Source organism: Oncorhynchus mykiss, chromosome 22 (genome assembly GCF_013265735.2).
Source record: "Oncorhynchus mykiss isolate Arlee chromosome 22, USDA_OmykA_1.1, whole genome shotgun sequence".
NCBI lineage: Eukaryota > Metazoa > Chordata > Actinopteri > Salmoniformes > Salmonidae > Oncorhynchus > Oncorhynchus mykiss.
Window position 1 is genome coordinate 18,570,887 of NC_048586.1, and position 14,780 is coordinate 18,585,666.

Sequence of the window (14,780 nt, forward strand, 5' to 3'; positions counted from 1 at the left end):
TCTATACTTCGCCCTCCACCCTTGCCCAGCACACTCCCTCTTTCAAACTGCTTTCATCCAACCATGAAATGGCTACCTACTGTCTGCCAGGGGATTGCACCTTCTATCTCTGGTTACCAGAGCTTCATCTTTCTACCACACATTAGCCCTTTGTTTCTCAAATCTTTCAATCCCCTTGCTTTGGCAAAAAGTCCGTCAATACATTCCCCTAGGATTATCATCCAAAACGATTAGAAATCCCATCACACATCACATTTCATATGCCGGGTTAAATTAAGGCTAAATCAGAAACACATGACGGCGATATTCCTTAACCTTTTTAAACAAACCACAGTCGTTTCTGGAATTCCCTTGAGAAGTCAAGTTTGTGAAATTCCTTTGCAACTGGCAAGGGAATTGTATTATAAAACATTGATAATGCCACATGATTTCACATATCTGTAATTTAAACACTAAGTATGTTTGGAAAAATAAATGGCGTTATGTCATATGATACCCTGACTAAAGCAAATTAGGGACACAGACGCAATGTTTTTATCAGAATTGTGTAAATGTTATTAGGAAAATAGTAAATTGCCCAGAGGGAAAAAAACACCCACAAATCAATGTCACCCAAAAATCAATCTGCCCTGTCAACTATGACCCCTTTGATGACCCTTTTCAGTGAGTCCAGGCTGCATGCTTCCTCAACCAAAACCGAATTCTTGTGCAGATTACACATTCTGACTGTAAAAAAAGTGTTAATATTTTTACTGATCATGAGATCACCCCCTCAGCAGCAAATGGTCCCCTCAGAATCGGGCCAGCCTATTGGAAACCTAATTCATTCCAGCAGTGGTCGCATCTTCCAAGTGCGTCACATTTAATACTCCACAATAACATCACTGTTGAACTTTTGTTTATTAGATTAGGTTTGGCCCAATCGATTGTGTTACCCATGGTGTTGTGTGAAAGTGAGACCCACTGTGTGTCTATCAGTTATATGTATAGCTGCTTTGACATCACCAAGGTATACTCTGTTGGATAGGGTCATGTTACACAAAGCCATGGAACTAAATCAAATCAAATTGTATTTGTCACATCCGCTATGTACAACAGGTGTCGACCTTGACTGTGAAATGCTTACTTATGTGCCCTTAACCAACAATGCAGAGGTTAAAAAAAAGTTTGAACAATTTGCTCATGTAAAGGAAAAATAGTAACACAATAAAATAACAATAGCGAGGCTATATACAAGGGGTACCGGTACCAAGTTAATGTGCAGGAGTACGGGTTAGTCGAGGTAATAAAGGTAATGGGTGTTCTTATCTTAGGTTGTGTTTAAAAGACAAAGAGACAAAAGGAGATGAGTGGAGCTACTTCTGAATCTTCTTTCATTGAGCACGCGTCTCCATGTGCAACAGTACACACCCATCTGTGTCTAACAAAGGAAATATTTATGTACTAGTGGATCTCTCCTGGAGGAGATGGTCTCCGAAGATAACAGGCATTCACACTGATCAACGGAATGATAAACACAGTTCATTAACAGTGCTCATAATGAGATGTAGCAAAACATTGTGCGCGACAGTGTGCAACCAAGGGAGAGATGCATTATCTTGAGTATGTACAACAACATTGAAGATATGATTTTCTTTACTTTAAAATCTTTGCTCTATTACCTTTCTTTTCTCTTCGTTACCCTCACTCACTATATGATTATTCATCATGATGCCTCGTGATGTTATGTACAGTAGGTACACTACATAATGAAGCCTTGCTACTTTGAAAATATTGCTTAATTCATTTTGTTTGATTTTTACATACTGTATCATAGCCTATTGAAAGAAGAACAATTTGAGATGAAATGTTTTCCTGTATGTAAAACGTTGATATGGTTTATTAGTATATAGCGCCATCTTGTGGAAATCTATGTAAAGGGCACTTCAGAGAGAGAGAACAGAGGAAAGTATTAATGACTAGCCTAGGCTGCTCTGTATGTGGTGTGAGCTTTAATGTCATCCATTTTTTTTATGAGAAGGCACAACCTGGAATAATTTAGTAGGCTATTTAGTATTTTTTTTAGGATCCCCATTAGCTAGCAGCAGCTACTCTTCCTTCGGTCCACACAAAACATAATACATGACATAATACATTGGCCTAACGTTAATAGACAAGTAGGCTAGGCTATATCAAGGACTACCTCATGTAAAATAGGTGCACATGCTTTCATCGATTATGCCTTCATAATCACGTGATTCATAGATGCTACTGAATGCAAGTGCGACACACAAAAACAAAAATGGTAATGCAATAACAAGGAGGTGCCTTGCAAATGGGCTGCCACTTCTCGCTAAATTCCCCTGAAGTGAAAATCAACCATGTTTTGCTAAATTCACCTGATGTGAATAAGGCTACCTTGTTTCTATAGTTACAGTCCATAATGGGTAACCTGGAGTAAGTATAGACTTTTTACAGTTAAACTAACTCCGGCAATGGGTTTTCTGGGGTAGCATGTAGGCTAATCTCTGAAAATTGTAGGTCTTGTGTTACAGTTACCACCCACAATGGATTTCATTAGATAAAATGCAACATTCATGGACATGAAATAACCAGGCCTTGAATTCGGGTAGGATCAAACGTATAGAAATCATTCCTGGTCTTTAATGGTCATTTTAATTAATGACATCCCACTGGGCACAGACGTCAATTCAACGTCTATTCCATGTTGGTTCAACGTAATTTCATTGAAATGATGTGGAAACAACGTTGATTCAACCAGTGTGTGCCCAGTGGAATTGACTTTTGAAGAATAACTTATAAACAGAGATCTTATTAAAATACTATATGATTCTATGCAATGTGCAATTCTATAGGTCTACTTATAAATTCAGTATGACTAATTAGTGGCCTAGGCTACTGCTGTCTTATCATTTTGTTTGTTAAGCTTGCAGATGTTATGTAGGCTAATACCTTTCATTAATTATATTTAATTGTATTCCAGATTACAGTATTCTACATCAACAATAATGTGGATGCTCCATAATTTTCAATAGGCAAAATTTTATATTTTTGAACATTCTGCACCCTCCTATCTTTTTGAACATTCTGCACCCACCCTACCCTTACCACCTGGGGGCGGCCTGTCAAGAAGTCCAGGATGCAGTTGCAGAGGGAGCTGTTTAGTCCCAGGGTCCTTAGCTTAGTGATGAGCTTTGAGGGCACTATGGTTCTGAACGCTGAGCTGTAGTCAATGAATATCATTCTCACATGGGTGTTCCTTTTGTCCAGGTGGGAAAGGGCAATGTGGAGAGCAATAGAGATTGCATCATCTGTGGATCTGTTGGTGCAGTATGCAAATTGGAGTGGGTCTAAGGTTTCTGGGATAATGGTGTTGATGTGAGCCATGACCAGCCTTTCAAGGAATTTCATGGCTACAGACGTGAGTGCTATGGGTCGGTAGTCATTTAGGCAGGTTACCTTAGTATTCTTGGGCACAGGGACTATGGTGGTCTGCTTGAAACATGTTGGTATTACAGACTCAGACAGGGAGAGGTTGAAAATGTCAGTGAAGACAGTTGCCAGCACATGTTCGGAATACACATCCTTGTAATCCGTCTGGCCCTGCGGCCTTGTGAATGTTGACCTGTTTTAAGGTCTTACTCACATCGGCTGTGGAGAGCGTGATCACACAATCGTCCGGGACAGCTGGTGTTATCATGCATGTTTCAGTGTTACTTGCCTTGAAGCAAGCATAGGAGTTATTTAGCTCATCTGGTAGGCTCATATCACTGGGTAGCTCTTGGTTGTGCTTCCCTTTGTAGTATGTAATAGTTTGCAAGCCCTGTCACACCCGACGAGCGTCGGAGCCGGTGTAGTACAATTCAATCTTAATCCTGTATTTACGCTTTGCCTGTTTGATGGTTCGTCGGAGGGCATATCAGGATTTCTTATAAGCTTCCGGGTTAGAGTCCTGCTCCTTGAAAGTGGCAGCTCTACCCTTTAGCTGAGTGCGAATGTTGCCTGTAATCCATGGCTTCTGGTTGGGGTATGTACGTACAGTCACTGTGGGGACGATGTCTTCAATGCACTTATTGATAAAGCCAGTGACTGATGTAATGTAATCCTCAATGCCACCAGAAGAATCCCAGAACATATTCCAGTCTGTGCTAGCAAAACAGTCCAGTAGTTTAGCATCTGCTTCATCTGATCGCTTTTTGATAGACCGAGTCACTGGTGCTTCCTACTTTACTTTTTGCTTGTAAGCCGGAATCAGGAGGATAAAGTTATTGTCAGATTTGCCAAATGGAGGGCGAGGGAGAGCTTTGTACGTGTCTCTGTGTGTGGAGTGAAGGTGGTTATACAATTTGTCCCCCTCTGGTTGCACATTTAACATGCTGATAGAAATTAGCTAAAAGTGATTTAAGTTTCCCTGCGTTAAAGACCCCTGCCACCAATAGCGCTGCCTCTGGATGAGCATTTTCCTGTTTACTTATGGCGGAATACAGCTCATTGAGTGCGGTTTTAGTGCCAGCCTCGTTCTGTATTGGTATGTAGACAGCTACAAAAAATACAGATGAAAACTCTCTAGGTAGATAGTGTTGTCTACAGCTTATCATGAGATACTCTGCCTCAGGCGAGCAAACCTCAAGACTTCCTTAAAAATCATGCACCAGCTATTGTTTACAAATATGCATAGGCCCCTGCCCCGAGTCTTACCAGAGGCAGCTGTTCTGTCCTGACGATAGAGCGTATAATCCGCCAGCTGTCCACAAACTCCAATGGTTCAAACAGAAACACAGAGCATCCAGGACCAAAGCCAGGTCCCAGGTTGGTGCCATAGGCGCAGATAAGGGCCAGGTTTATCAGAAAGAGAGACCGCGTCCCTCCCTGCCTGTTAATATACACCCCCACCGTCCTGTTGTCAAACCTTACCAACACATGCTGGCCCTCCAACATCAGAAGGAAACGTCTCAGCAAAACAGTCAGTAGCTCTAGGTAATCAATATGCAGTGCCCTTTGTGCTGTTGACCAAATCCCTCTTTCTGAGTAGCCCACACACAGTGCTCTCCCATCCCAGTAAGGATGCATCTACCCGGCCCATGAGAACCCCCTGCAACAGCAATCGTAGGTCTCCGAGGAGTCAACTCCCTTAGGCTCAATGGGGATACAGTACCTTGAGCAACCAATGGCAGTGGCGAGATGCGTCCTGACGCGTAGCAGTCACCCAGCGCTGGAACACACATTTCAACGGATGTACCAAAGGTGAAGAAGCCGGATGTGGAGGTCCTGGGCTGGCGTGGTTACACGTGTTCTGCGGTTGTGAGGTACTGACAAATTTTCTAAAACAACTTTGAAGGCCGTTTATGGTAGAGCAACTAACATTAATTTCTCTGGCAACAGCTCTCGTGGACATTCCTGTAGTCAGCATGCCAATTGCATTCCTGCCAATTGCACTCTCCCTAAAAACTTGGCATTGTGTTGTGTGACAAAACTGCACATTTTAGAGTGGCCTTTTATTATCCCCAGCACAAGGTGCACCTGTGTAATGATCATGTTGTTTAATCAGCTTCTTGATATGCCACACCTGTCAATTGGATGAATTATCTTAGCAAAGGAGAAATGCTCAACAGGGATGTAAAGAAATTTGTGCACCAACATTTTTTAGAAATGTTTTTTCTGTGCATATGAAACGTTTCTGGGATCTTTTATTTCAGCTCATGAAACATGGGACCAACACTTTACATGTTGGGTTGATATTTTTGTTCAGTGTAATTCTTATTCATTCTTGTTTTATTTGATCTGCATGCCTCTTGTACTTGAATTAGTCTATTTAATATTTGTATTGCTATGTTGTATATTCACAATGTAACTTATTTAATTGTTTTCCTGTGTTACTTATTACTATGTTGCTTTTGTCGCCATTGCACTGTGTGAGAAGCCTGCAAGTACATGACAATAACATTTCATTTGAGTGGATTTGATTTGTCCTCACCAGTGGACACAGGTGACAAGGACGCATGGGTTGTAAAGAAAACAGCACGTGAATGTCAGGAGCACGGCTGCCGCTTACTAAAGCATAGGCCAATAGGCAAAAAAGTGACCATTCTGGAAGGATGCTGGCCTTTCCAGTGCTCATTGCTAACTGGGTTGGTTCTTGTAAAGAGGTGGACCATAAACAGCTATTGGGAGAGGGTGCAGCAGAGCAAGTTGCACAACCCAGTTGCCGGCCTTTCCAGTGCTCATTGCTAACTGGGTTGGTTCTTGTAAAGAGGTGGACCATAAACAACTATTGGGGGAGGGTGCAGCAGAGCAAGTTGCACAACCCAGTTTGCAATGACCTGCACTGTTGGAGGTCGGAGCTTAAGAATTTCACTGTATCCTGCAATTTACACCCTGTGCTTGTGACTAATAAACTCATCTAATCATCTAATCAAAACCCAAAACCCCTAATTTCCTCTATCCTAAAACCAATGCACCAAGGGGCTGATTCTGACTTAGGAAATGTATGACTTTTTTATGCATTTTGATTTAGGCACTTCTCAGTATTTGGTATTCAGACTTACCCGATGCACATAAAGGCCTTACTGATGTGGCTCCCTTGGGCACCCACAGGGTGGCCTACCAATTTGATCAAGGAGTTTTTCTTCAGTTGTTTTTCTGTTAATTTATCTAAACCAATCCCTTTGCTTAGGTTAAATGTTAAATATTTTTTTTACAAAGATAAATACTGTCTACCATTAATTTGAATTTGATCGGCACATTAGAATGTAGCCCATGAATGCGTTCAGAACGGAGCTCAATGAAGGACAGCCATCAAAACATATGCATATTTATCTCTGTTTTTGAACTCGTGTAGATAAAAAAAAACTCAGAAATTTCACAATTTCTATGTTTTAGATAAGTTTTCATGAACCCTATGTAACCTTAGAGAAAAATAGATCCCAGGTGCACAATTGTCCCAGCGTCATCTGGATTCGGGAAGGGTTTGGACGAGCAGATTTCCTTGGCTCATTGTGCTCTAGCGACACCTTGTGGCAGGCCGGGTGCCTGCAATCTGACTTCGGTCGTCAGTGTTTCCACAAATACATTGTTGCGGATGGCTTTCGGATTAAGCGAGCAGTGTGTCAAGAAGTAGTACGGCTTGGCAGGTCATGTTTTGGAGGAAGCATGGCTCTCGACCTTTGCCTCTCCCGAGTCCGTTGGGGAGTTACAGCGATGAAACAAGATCGTAACGTCCAATTGGATATCAAGAAAAAATAAAAAAACTCCATAATGATTTAATGAACCTACATGTCCATTGTTTTTACATTAACCTGTAAAACTCGGACCCCTCTGGTGGCATTTTCTAAATGATGCATGACATTGAATACTACCCTCATTTCGGTTTCAGAAATACAAACAACAAGAGATTTGAAAGTCTATGTTTGAGATAAAATATGCCACCAATTACTGTGCCAAAAGGATAAAAATTAAATACAAATCATTCCTCGTCTTACAGGAATCATATACATATGAGAAAGCTGAAGTCTCTACCTTTCGATCCATTGATGCAAATACACTGAGTGTACAAAACATTAAGAACACCTTCCCTCCGTTAAGTTGCACCCCTCCCTTCGTTTTGCCCTCAGCACAGCCTAAATTTGTTAGGGCATGGACTCCACAAGGTATCAAAAGCGTTCCACAGGGATGCTGGCCCATACGGACTCAACTGCTTTTTACAGTTGTGCTTTTCCAACAGTCTTGCTGAGGACTTGTTGGCTGTTTTTCCTTCTCTGCGATCCAAATGATCCCAAACCATCTAAATTGGGTTGAGGTTGGGTGATTGTGGAGGCTCTCCATCAATCTAATTATTGGTCAAATAGCCCTTACACAGTCTTAAGGTGTTTTGGGTCACTGTCCTGTTGAAAAACAATTGATAGTCAGATGGGATGGTGTATTGCTGTAGAATGCTGTGGTAGCCATGGTGGTTAAGTGTGCCTTGAATTCTAAATAAATCACAGACAGTGTAACCAGCAAAGCACCCCCACACCATCACATCTCCTCCGCCATGGTTAACGGTGGGAACCACACATGTAGAGATCATCCGTTCACCTACTCTGCATCTCAGAAAGACACAGCGGTTGGAACCAAAAATCTCAAATTTGGACTCATCAGACCAAAGAACAGATTTCCACTGGTCTAATGTCCATTGCTTGTGTTTCTTGGTCCAAACAAGTCTCTTCTTCTTATTGTTGTCCTTTAGTAGTGGTTTCTTTGTAGAAAATCAACAATGAATGCCTGATTCACGCAGTCTCCTCTGAACAGTTGATGTTGAGGTGTGTCTGTTACTTGAACTCTGTGAAGCATTTATTTGGGCTGCCATTTCTGAGGCTGGTAACTCTAATGAACCTATCCTCTGCAGCAGAGGTAACTCTGGGACTTCGTTTTCTGTGGCGGTCCTCATGAGAGGCAGTTTCATCATAGCGCTTGATGGTTTTTGCTTCTGAACTTTCAAAATCCTTGACATTTTCTAGATTGACTGACCCTCTTAAAGTAATGATGGACTGTTGTTTCTCTTTGCTTATTTGAGCTGTTCTTGCCATAATTTGGACTTGGTCTTTTACCAAATAGGGTCATCTTCTGTATACCCACCCACCTTGTCACAACAAAACTGATTGATCAAACGCATACATTTTTAAGAAGGCACATCTGTTAATTGAACTGCATTCCAGTTCATGAAGCTGGTTGAGAGATGCCAAGAGTGTGCAAAGCTGTCATCAAGGCAAAGGGTGGCTACTTTGAAGAATCTCAAATATAAAATCATGATTTGATTTGTTTAGCACCTTTTTGGTTACTACATGATTCCATATGTATTATTTCATAGTTTTGATGTCTTCACTATTATTCTACAATGTAGAAAATAGTACAAATTAAGAAAAACCCTTGAATGAGTAGGTGTGTCCAAACGTTTGACTGGTACTGTATATATTTCACTGAGACCTCCTGCTGACTGTCAGGCAGTGCGGCAGGCTGTTGCTGAGTGAGTGGTGGGGAGGGCAGGAGGCGTATGTCTGTTGAGAGAGCACGACAGCTATTGTTTTATGGGTCTGAGAATTCCCTCACGTGGTTCTTTTTATGGGGACATTAAATGTGGAGAATGAACCATTTGCCTCTGTTGGCCATCAAGTTGCCTATTCATTTATATGCCATTGAAAGCTACCATTTGATACTAAATATGTTGAAATTACGATTGTGTAGCTTACCTGGAGCTGGAAAACCAATTTAATTGGTGTTTAACACAAGCAATTCTTACCTCGAAATCGCTTCGCGATTCATGTTGAATAAAATTGTCTGTTAATTTGAACTAAGCAAGCTGCTAAATCGTTCAGTTTATATCTTGCCTACATCTTGTCTAGGCTACTGTAAACAATCTGAAATTAGATGTAGGCCTATCAGGGCCTATTGTAATGACAAGTCAATATCGCAAATGGGACATTTATAACGGTTTTTAATCTGAACCTCACATAATAACAGCACAATTGTCAGAAAATAGCCTAACAGTTTTTTTTATGTTTGTCCAAGTTTTTCATACTCAGAGATTGAGATCCCCTGTCCAATTTTCATCACTCAAGCTCTCCTGTCAAATTTATCCATAGTTATGCACATGCTCAAAGTGGATTTATTTACAATTATAAACTTGGTTCAAGCTCTGAGTGCTGATTGGCTGAAAGCCATGGTATACCGTGGTATATCAGATCACCACTGAACAAAGGCAGCGTCAGGTTCAAGGATAGATGGGCCAGTACCTGAAAGGTTGCAGGTTGAAATACCAGAGACTGCGATTTAGAAAAAGTTGTTGTGTCCTTCAGCAAGGCACTTAACCACCAATTGCTCCATGGTTGCCTACGCAAGCACTTTGGGAATTGGGATATGTCAAAAATAACACATTTCGAATGCACTTGTGTGTTTATGGACCAATATCAACAATTGTTATTATCATTAGAGCATGTCATTTGTGGTTACAATCCACACATTGTTGTGGAATATTAGATCCAAAGATTAAGGCAGAGACTATTTAATTGTATAATAGAATAATATTTAATACAAGCAGCTGCAGGGGAGATCTACCTCTGATTTCACAGGACAGAACTCAAATAATAAATGGTTACATGTCCCTTATATAGTGGGAGGTGATAATAAAATCATATTGCTACACAACAGTTCTTTCAATACATGCAACCGTTCCGGAACACAATGGCCTTGTGTTAGGGTGCACAGATAGCAGGAGTCTATGAAAGGCATAACATCACAGTACAACACAGAACATATCCCTTGAGAACTGACAACAGATTCCCCCCCCCCCCCTCCCCCCCACAAATTCTCCCACCACAACATGTAGTTCCTTTCACAGAGTTTTGGCGCCATGCCACATGTCAAGGGAATAGAGAGTACCAGAGTCCTTGTATTTCCTTTCTCTGGCTCTGAAATGGAAGTAGGACAATACAGATTGGAATATTCACATGTTCGAACTCAAAAACACACTGGGAATAGTGAACATGTCAACAAATAGGTAAAAATAATAAACCGTTGTGCAATCACTTGTCAATATAGGTCGATGTGGATGGGGGGGTGCTCCCTCTGCTGTTTCCTGAAGTCCACGATCATCTCCTTTGTTTTGTTCACGTTGAGTGAGAGGTTATTTTCCTGGCACCATACTCTGAGGGCCCTCACCTCCTCCCTGTAGGCCATCATGTCGTTGTTGGTTATCAGGCCTACCACTGTAGTGTTGTCTGCAAATTTGATGATTGAGTTGGAAGCGTGCATGGCCACGCAGTCATTGGTGAACAGGAAGTACAGGTTAGGGCTGAGAACGCACCCTTGTGGGGCCCCAGTGTTGAGGATCAGCTGGGTGGAGATGTTGTTTCCTACCTTCACCATCTGGGGGAGGCCATTCAGACAGTCCAGGACCCAATTGCACAGGGCGGGGTCGAGACCCAGGGTCTCGAGCTTAATGATGAGTTTGGAGGATACTATGGTGTTAAATGCTGAGCTGTAGTCAATGAACAGCATTCTTACATAGGTGTTCCTCTTGTCCAGATGGGATAGGGAAGTGTGCAGAGTGATGGCGATTCCATCGTCAGTGGACCTATTTGGGCGGTAAGGAAATTGGAGTGGGTATCGGGTATCAGGTAGGGTGGAGGTGATATGATTCTTGACTAGTCTCTCAAAGCACTTCCTGATGACAGCAGTGAGTGCAATGGGGCGATAGTCATTTAGTTTAGTTACCTTAGCTTTTTGGGGAACAGGACTAATGGTGGCCATCTTGAAGCATTTGAGGACAACAGACTGGGATTGGTTGAATATGTCCGTAAACACACCAGCCAGCTGGTCTGCGCATGCTCTGAGGACGTGGCTAGGGATGCCGTCTGGTCCGGCAGCCTTGTGAGGGTTAACAAGTTTAAATGTTTTACTCACATTGGCCACGGAGAAGGAGAGTCCACACGCTTTGGTAGTGGGCCGTGTCAGTGGCACTGTATTGTCCTCAAAGCGAGCAAAGAAGTTGTTTAATTTGTCTGGGAGTAAGACGTCGATGTCCGTGACGGGGCTGGTTTCCTTTTTGTAATCCGTGATTGACTGTAGACCCTGCCACATACGTCCTGTGTTTGAGCTGTTGAATTGTGACTCTACTTTGTCTATTCGCTTGTTTGATTGCCTTGCGTTGGGAATAGCTGCACTGTTTGTATTCGGTCATGTTTCTGGTCGCCTTGCCATGATTTAAAGCGGTGGTTCGCGCTTTCAGTTTTGCGTGAATATTGCCATCAATCAACGGTTTCTGGTTAGGGAAGGTTGTAATAGTCACAGAGGGTACGACATCGCCGATGCACTTGCTAATAAAGTCGCTCACCGAGTCAGCATGTACATCAATGTTGTTGTCTGAGGCTATCCGGAACATATCCCAGTCCACGTGATCGAAGCAATCTTGAAGCATGGAATCCGATTGGTCAGACCAGCGTTGTATTGACCTGAGCACGGGCGTTTCCTGTTTTAGTTTCTGTTTATAGGCGGGGAGCAACAAACTGCAGTCATGGTCAGACTTGCCGAAGTCAGTGTGGGGGAGGGCTTTGTATGCATCGCAAAAGTTCGAGTAGCAATGATCCAGAATGCTACCAGCTCATGTCGCGCATTCAATATGCTGATAGAATTTAGGTATTGTTCTTAGGTTAGCTTTGTTAAAATCCCCAGCTACAATAAATGCAGCTTCAGGATGTATGTGTCACGTCCTGACCTTAGTTCCTTTTTTATGTCTCTATTTTAGTTTGGTCAGGGCGTGAGTTGGGGTGGGCATTCTATGTGTTGTTCTATGTTTTTGTATTTCTGTGTTTGGCCTGGTATGGTTCCCGATCAGAGGCAGCTGTTTATCGTTGTCTCTGATTGAGAACCATACTTAGGCAGCCTGTTTTACCACTATGGGTTGTGGGAAGTTATTTTCCATTTAGTGTGTTGCACCTGACGGAGCTGTTTCGGTTACTTTGTCATCTAGTGTTCAGTTATATTTAATAAAATGCCGAACATGTACCATGCTGCACCTTGGTCCTCACCTTCTTCCACCAACGACAATCATTACAGAACTACCCACCACAACCGGACCAAGCAGCCTGGTAACCATGAGCAGAGGGTTCTTGACTCCTGGACTTGGGAGGAGATACTGGAAGGCAAGGGACCCTGGGCACAGGCTGGGGAATATCGCCGCCCCAAGGAAGAACTGGAGGCAGCGAAAGCTGAGTGGCGGCGATATGAGGTAAGGCAGCGCAACAGGCATAAGAGGCAGCCCCCCCCCCAAAAAAAATTTGAGCCAACTCCCGTGCTTACCGGAAGAAGCGCAGTACTGGTCAGGCACCGTGTTATGCGGTCAAGCGCACGGTGTCGCTAGTACGCGCTCATAGCCCGGTGCGCTATAGGCCAGCCCCCTGCAAGTGCCATGCGAGAGTGGGCATCCAGCCAGGGCGTGTTGTGCCAGCTCACCTGACAGTACCCCCCCCCCCCCCCCCAAAGGTGCGGACTCCGGCCGCAAAACCTAAACCCATAGGGGAGGGTCTGGGTGGGCATCTGTCAGCGGAGGCGGCTCTGGCGCGGGACGACCCCACTCCACCATAGTCTTGGCCCACTTAAGTGGCGCCTTTGGAGCACGCCAAGGATACCCTGGGCCGAAACGGCGTACCGTTTTCACCTGGTTGGTGAATAAAGAAGTAGCGCTACTCTGAACTCTCTGTCTCCCGCGTCTGACTCCTTCCTCCACTACACCCCGGGCATTACAGAATCCCGCACCCCCAGCAGGAGCAGCTGCCAACCCCCTCCCATCGATGGAGGAACGTGTCCTCCACCACACCACCGTCCTCCATCGGATCGGATCCGCCATGGACCAAATGATGGAGAGAATGGACCGATGGGAGAGGAGTGGTCTCCTCTCTCACCTTCGGCTTCCCCAGCTCAGGATAACCCTTCTCCTCTCTCCCCATCCCCCGGCTCCAGCGCTCTCCGTCTTGCGCTCTCGAGGGATTATGATGGAGCGGCGGCAGGGTGTCAGGGGTTCTTACTCCAACTAGAACTGTACCTGGCGACCGTGAGACCCACTCCCTCGGGAGCGGAGAGGGTGAGTGTCCTCGTCTCCTGCCTGACGGGTTGTGCTCTGGAGTGGGCAAACGCGGTCTGGAATGGCCCAGACTCAGCGAAGGAGCACTACCTGGGAGAGCGACTGTTCCACCTAAGGCAGGAGAAGAGGAGCACCCAGGATTACGCGCCTGAGTTCCGGACCTTGGCCTCTGGGTCTGGGTGGAACGACCACTACCGGTGTAGTCTCCGGTAGGACGTCCGCAGGGAGCTAGCGTGTCGGGACACCACTCTCTCCCTAGATTAACTAATTTACATGTCTATCTGTCTGGACAATCTGCTGGCTGCCCGCGGGCGTTTGGAGAGGGTCCTGTGCGTTCTACCACCCAACACCCCCGCTCCCATTCCGATAGAGTTGGGAGGGGCCGTGCCAAGGGGTACCGGAGGAGGAGGCGATGGCAGGCGGAACGCTTCTCGGTCACCCCAGGTGAGTCAGCACCAAACTCACCCAGAACCCCCTGTTTGTCTTGAATTTTTTCCTTGATTTTTTCCCCCTCTTCCCAGCATAAGGCGCTAGTCACTTCAGGTGCAGCTGGGAACTTTATGAATCGCGGACTCGCCATCAAGCTGAGTGTTCTGCTTGTGCCGATAGATTCTCCCTTTCCCGTGCACTCCCTAGATAGCCGGCCATTAGGGTCAGGGTTGGTCAGGGAGGCCACGGTTCCACTGGACATGGTGACGCAGGGGAATCATAGGGAGCGTATAAGTCTCTTTATTATCGATTCACCTGCGTTTCCAGTGGTGCTGGGGATTCCCTGGCTGGCTCGGCACAATCCTAAGATTTCGTGGAGACAGGGGGTTCTCCAGGGGTGGTCAGAGGAGTGTTCTGGAAGGTTTCCATCGGTGCCACGTCGGTGGAGAGTCCAGACCAGGGTTCCACGGTGCGCATCCCCCCCGAATATGTCGATTTGGCAATCGCTTTCAGTAAAATTAAAGTGACTAAATTACCACCTCATCGACCGGGAGGGGATTGTGCGATAGATCTCCAGGTAAACGCTGTGCTTCCCAAGAGTCACGTGTACCCATTGTCCCAGGAGGAGACGTTGGCTATGGAGACATATGTTACGCAGTCTCTGGGACATTTTGGAGCACATTCGGCCTTCCATCTCACCAGTCTCCTCGAGTTTCTTTTTTGTGAAGAAAAAGGAGGG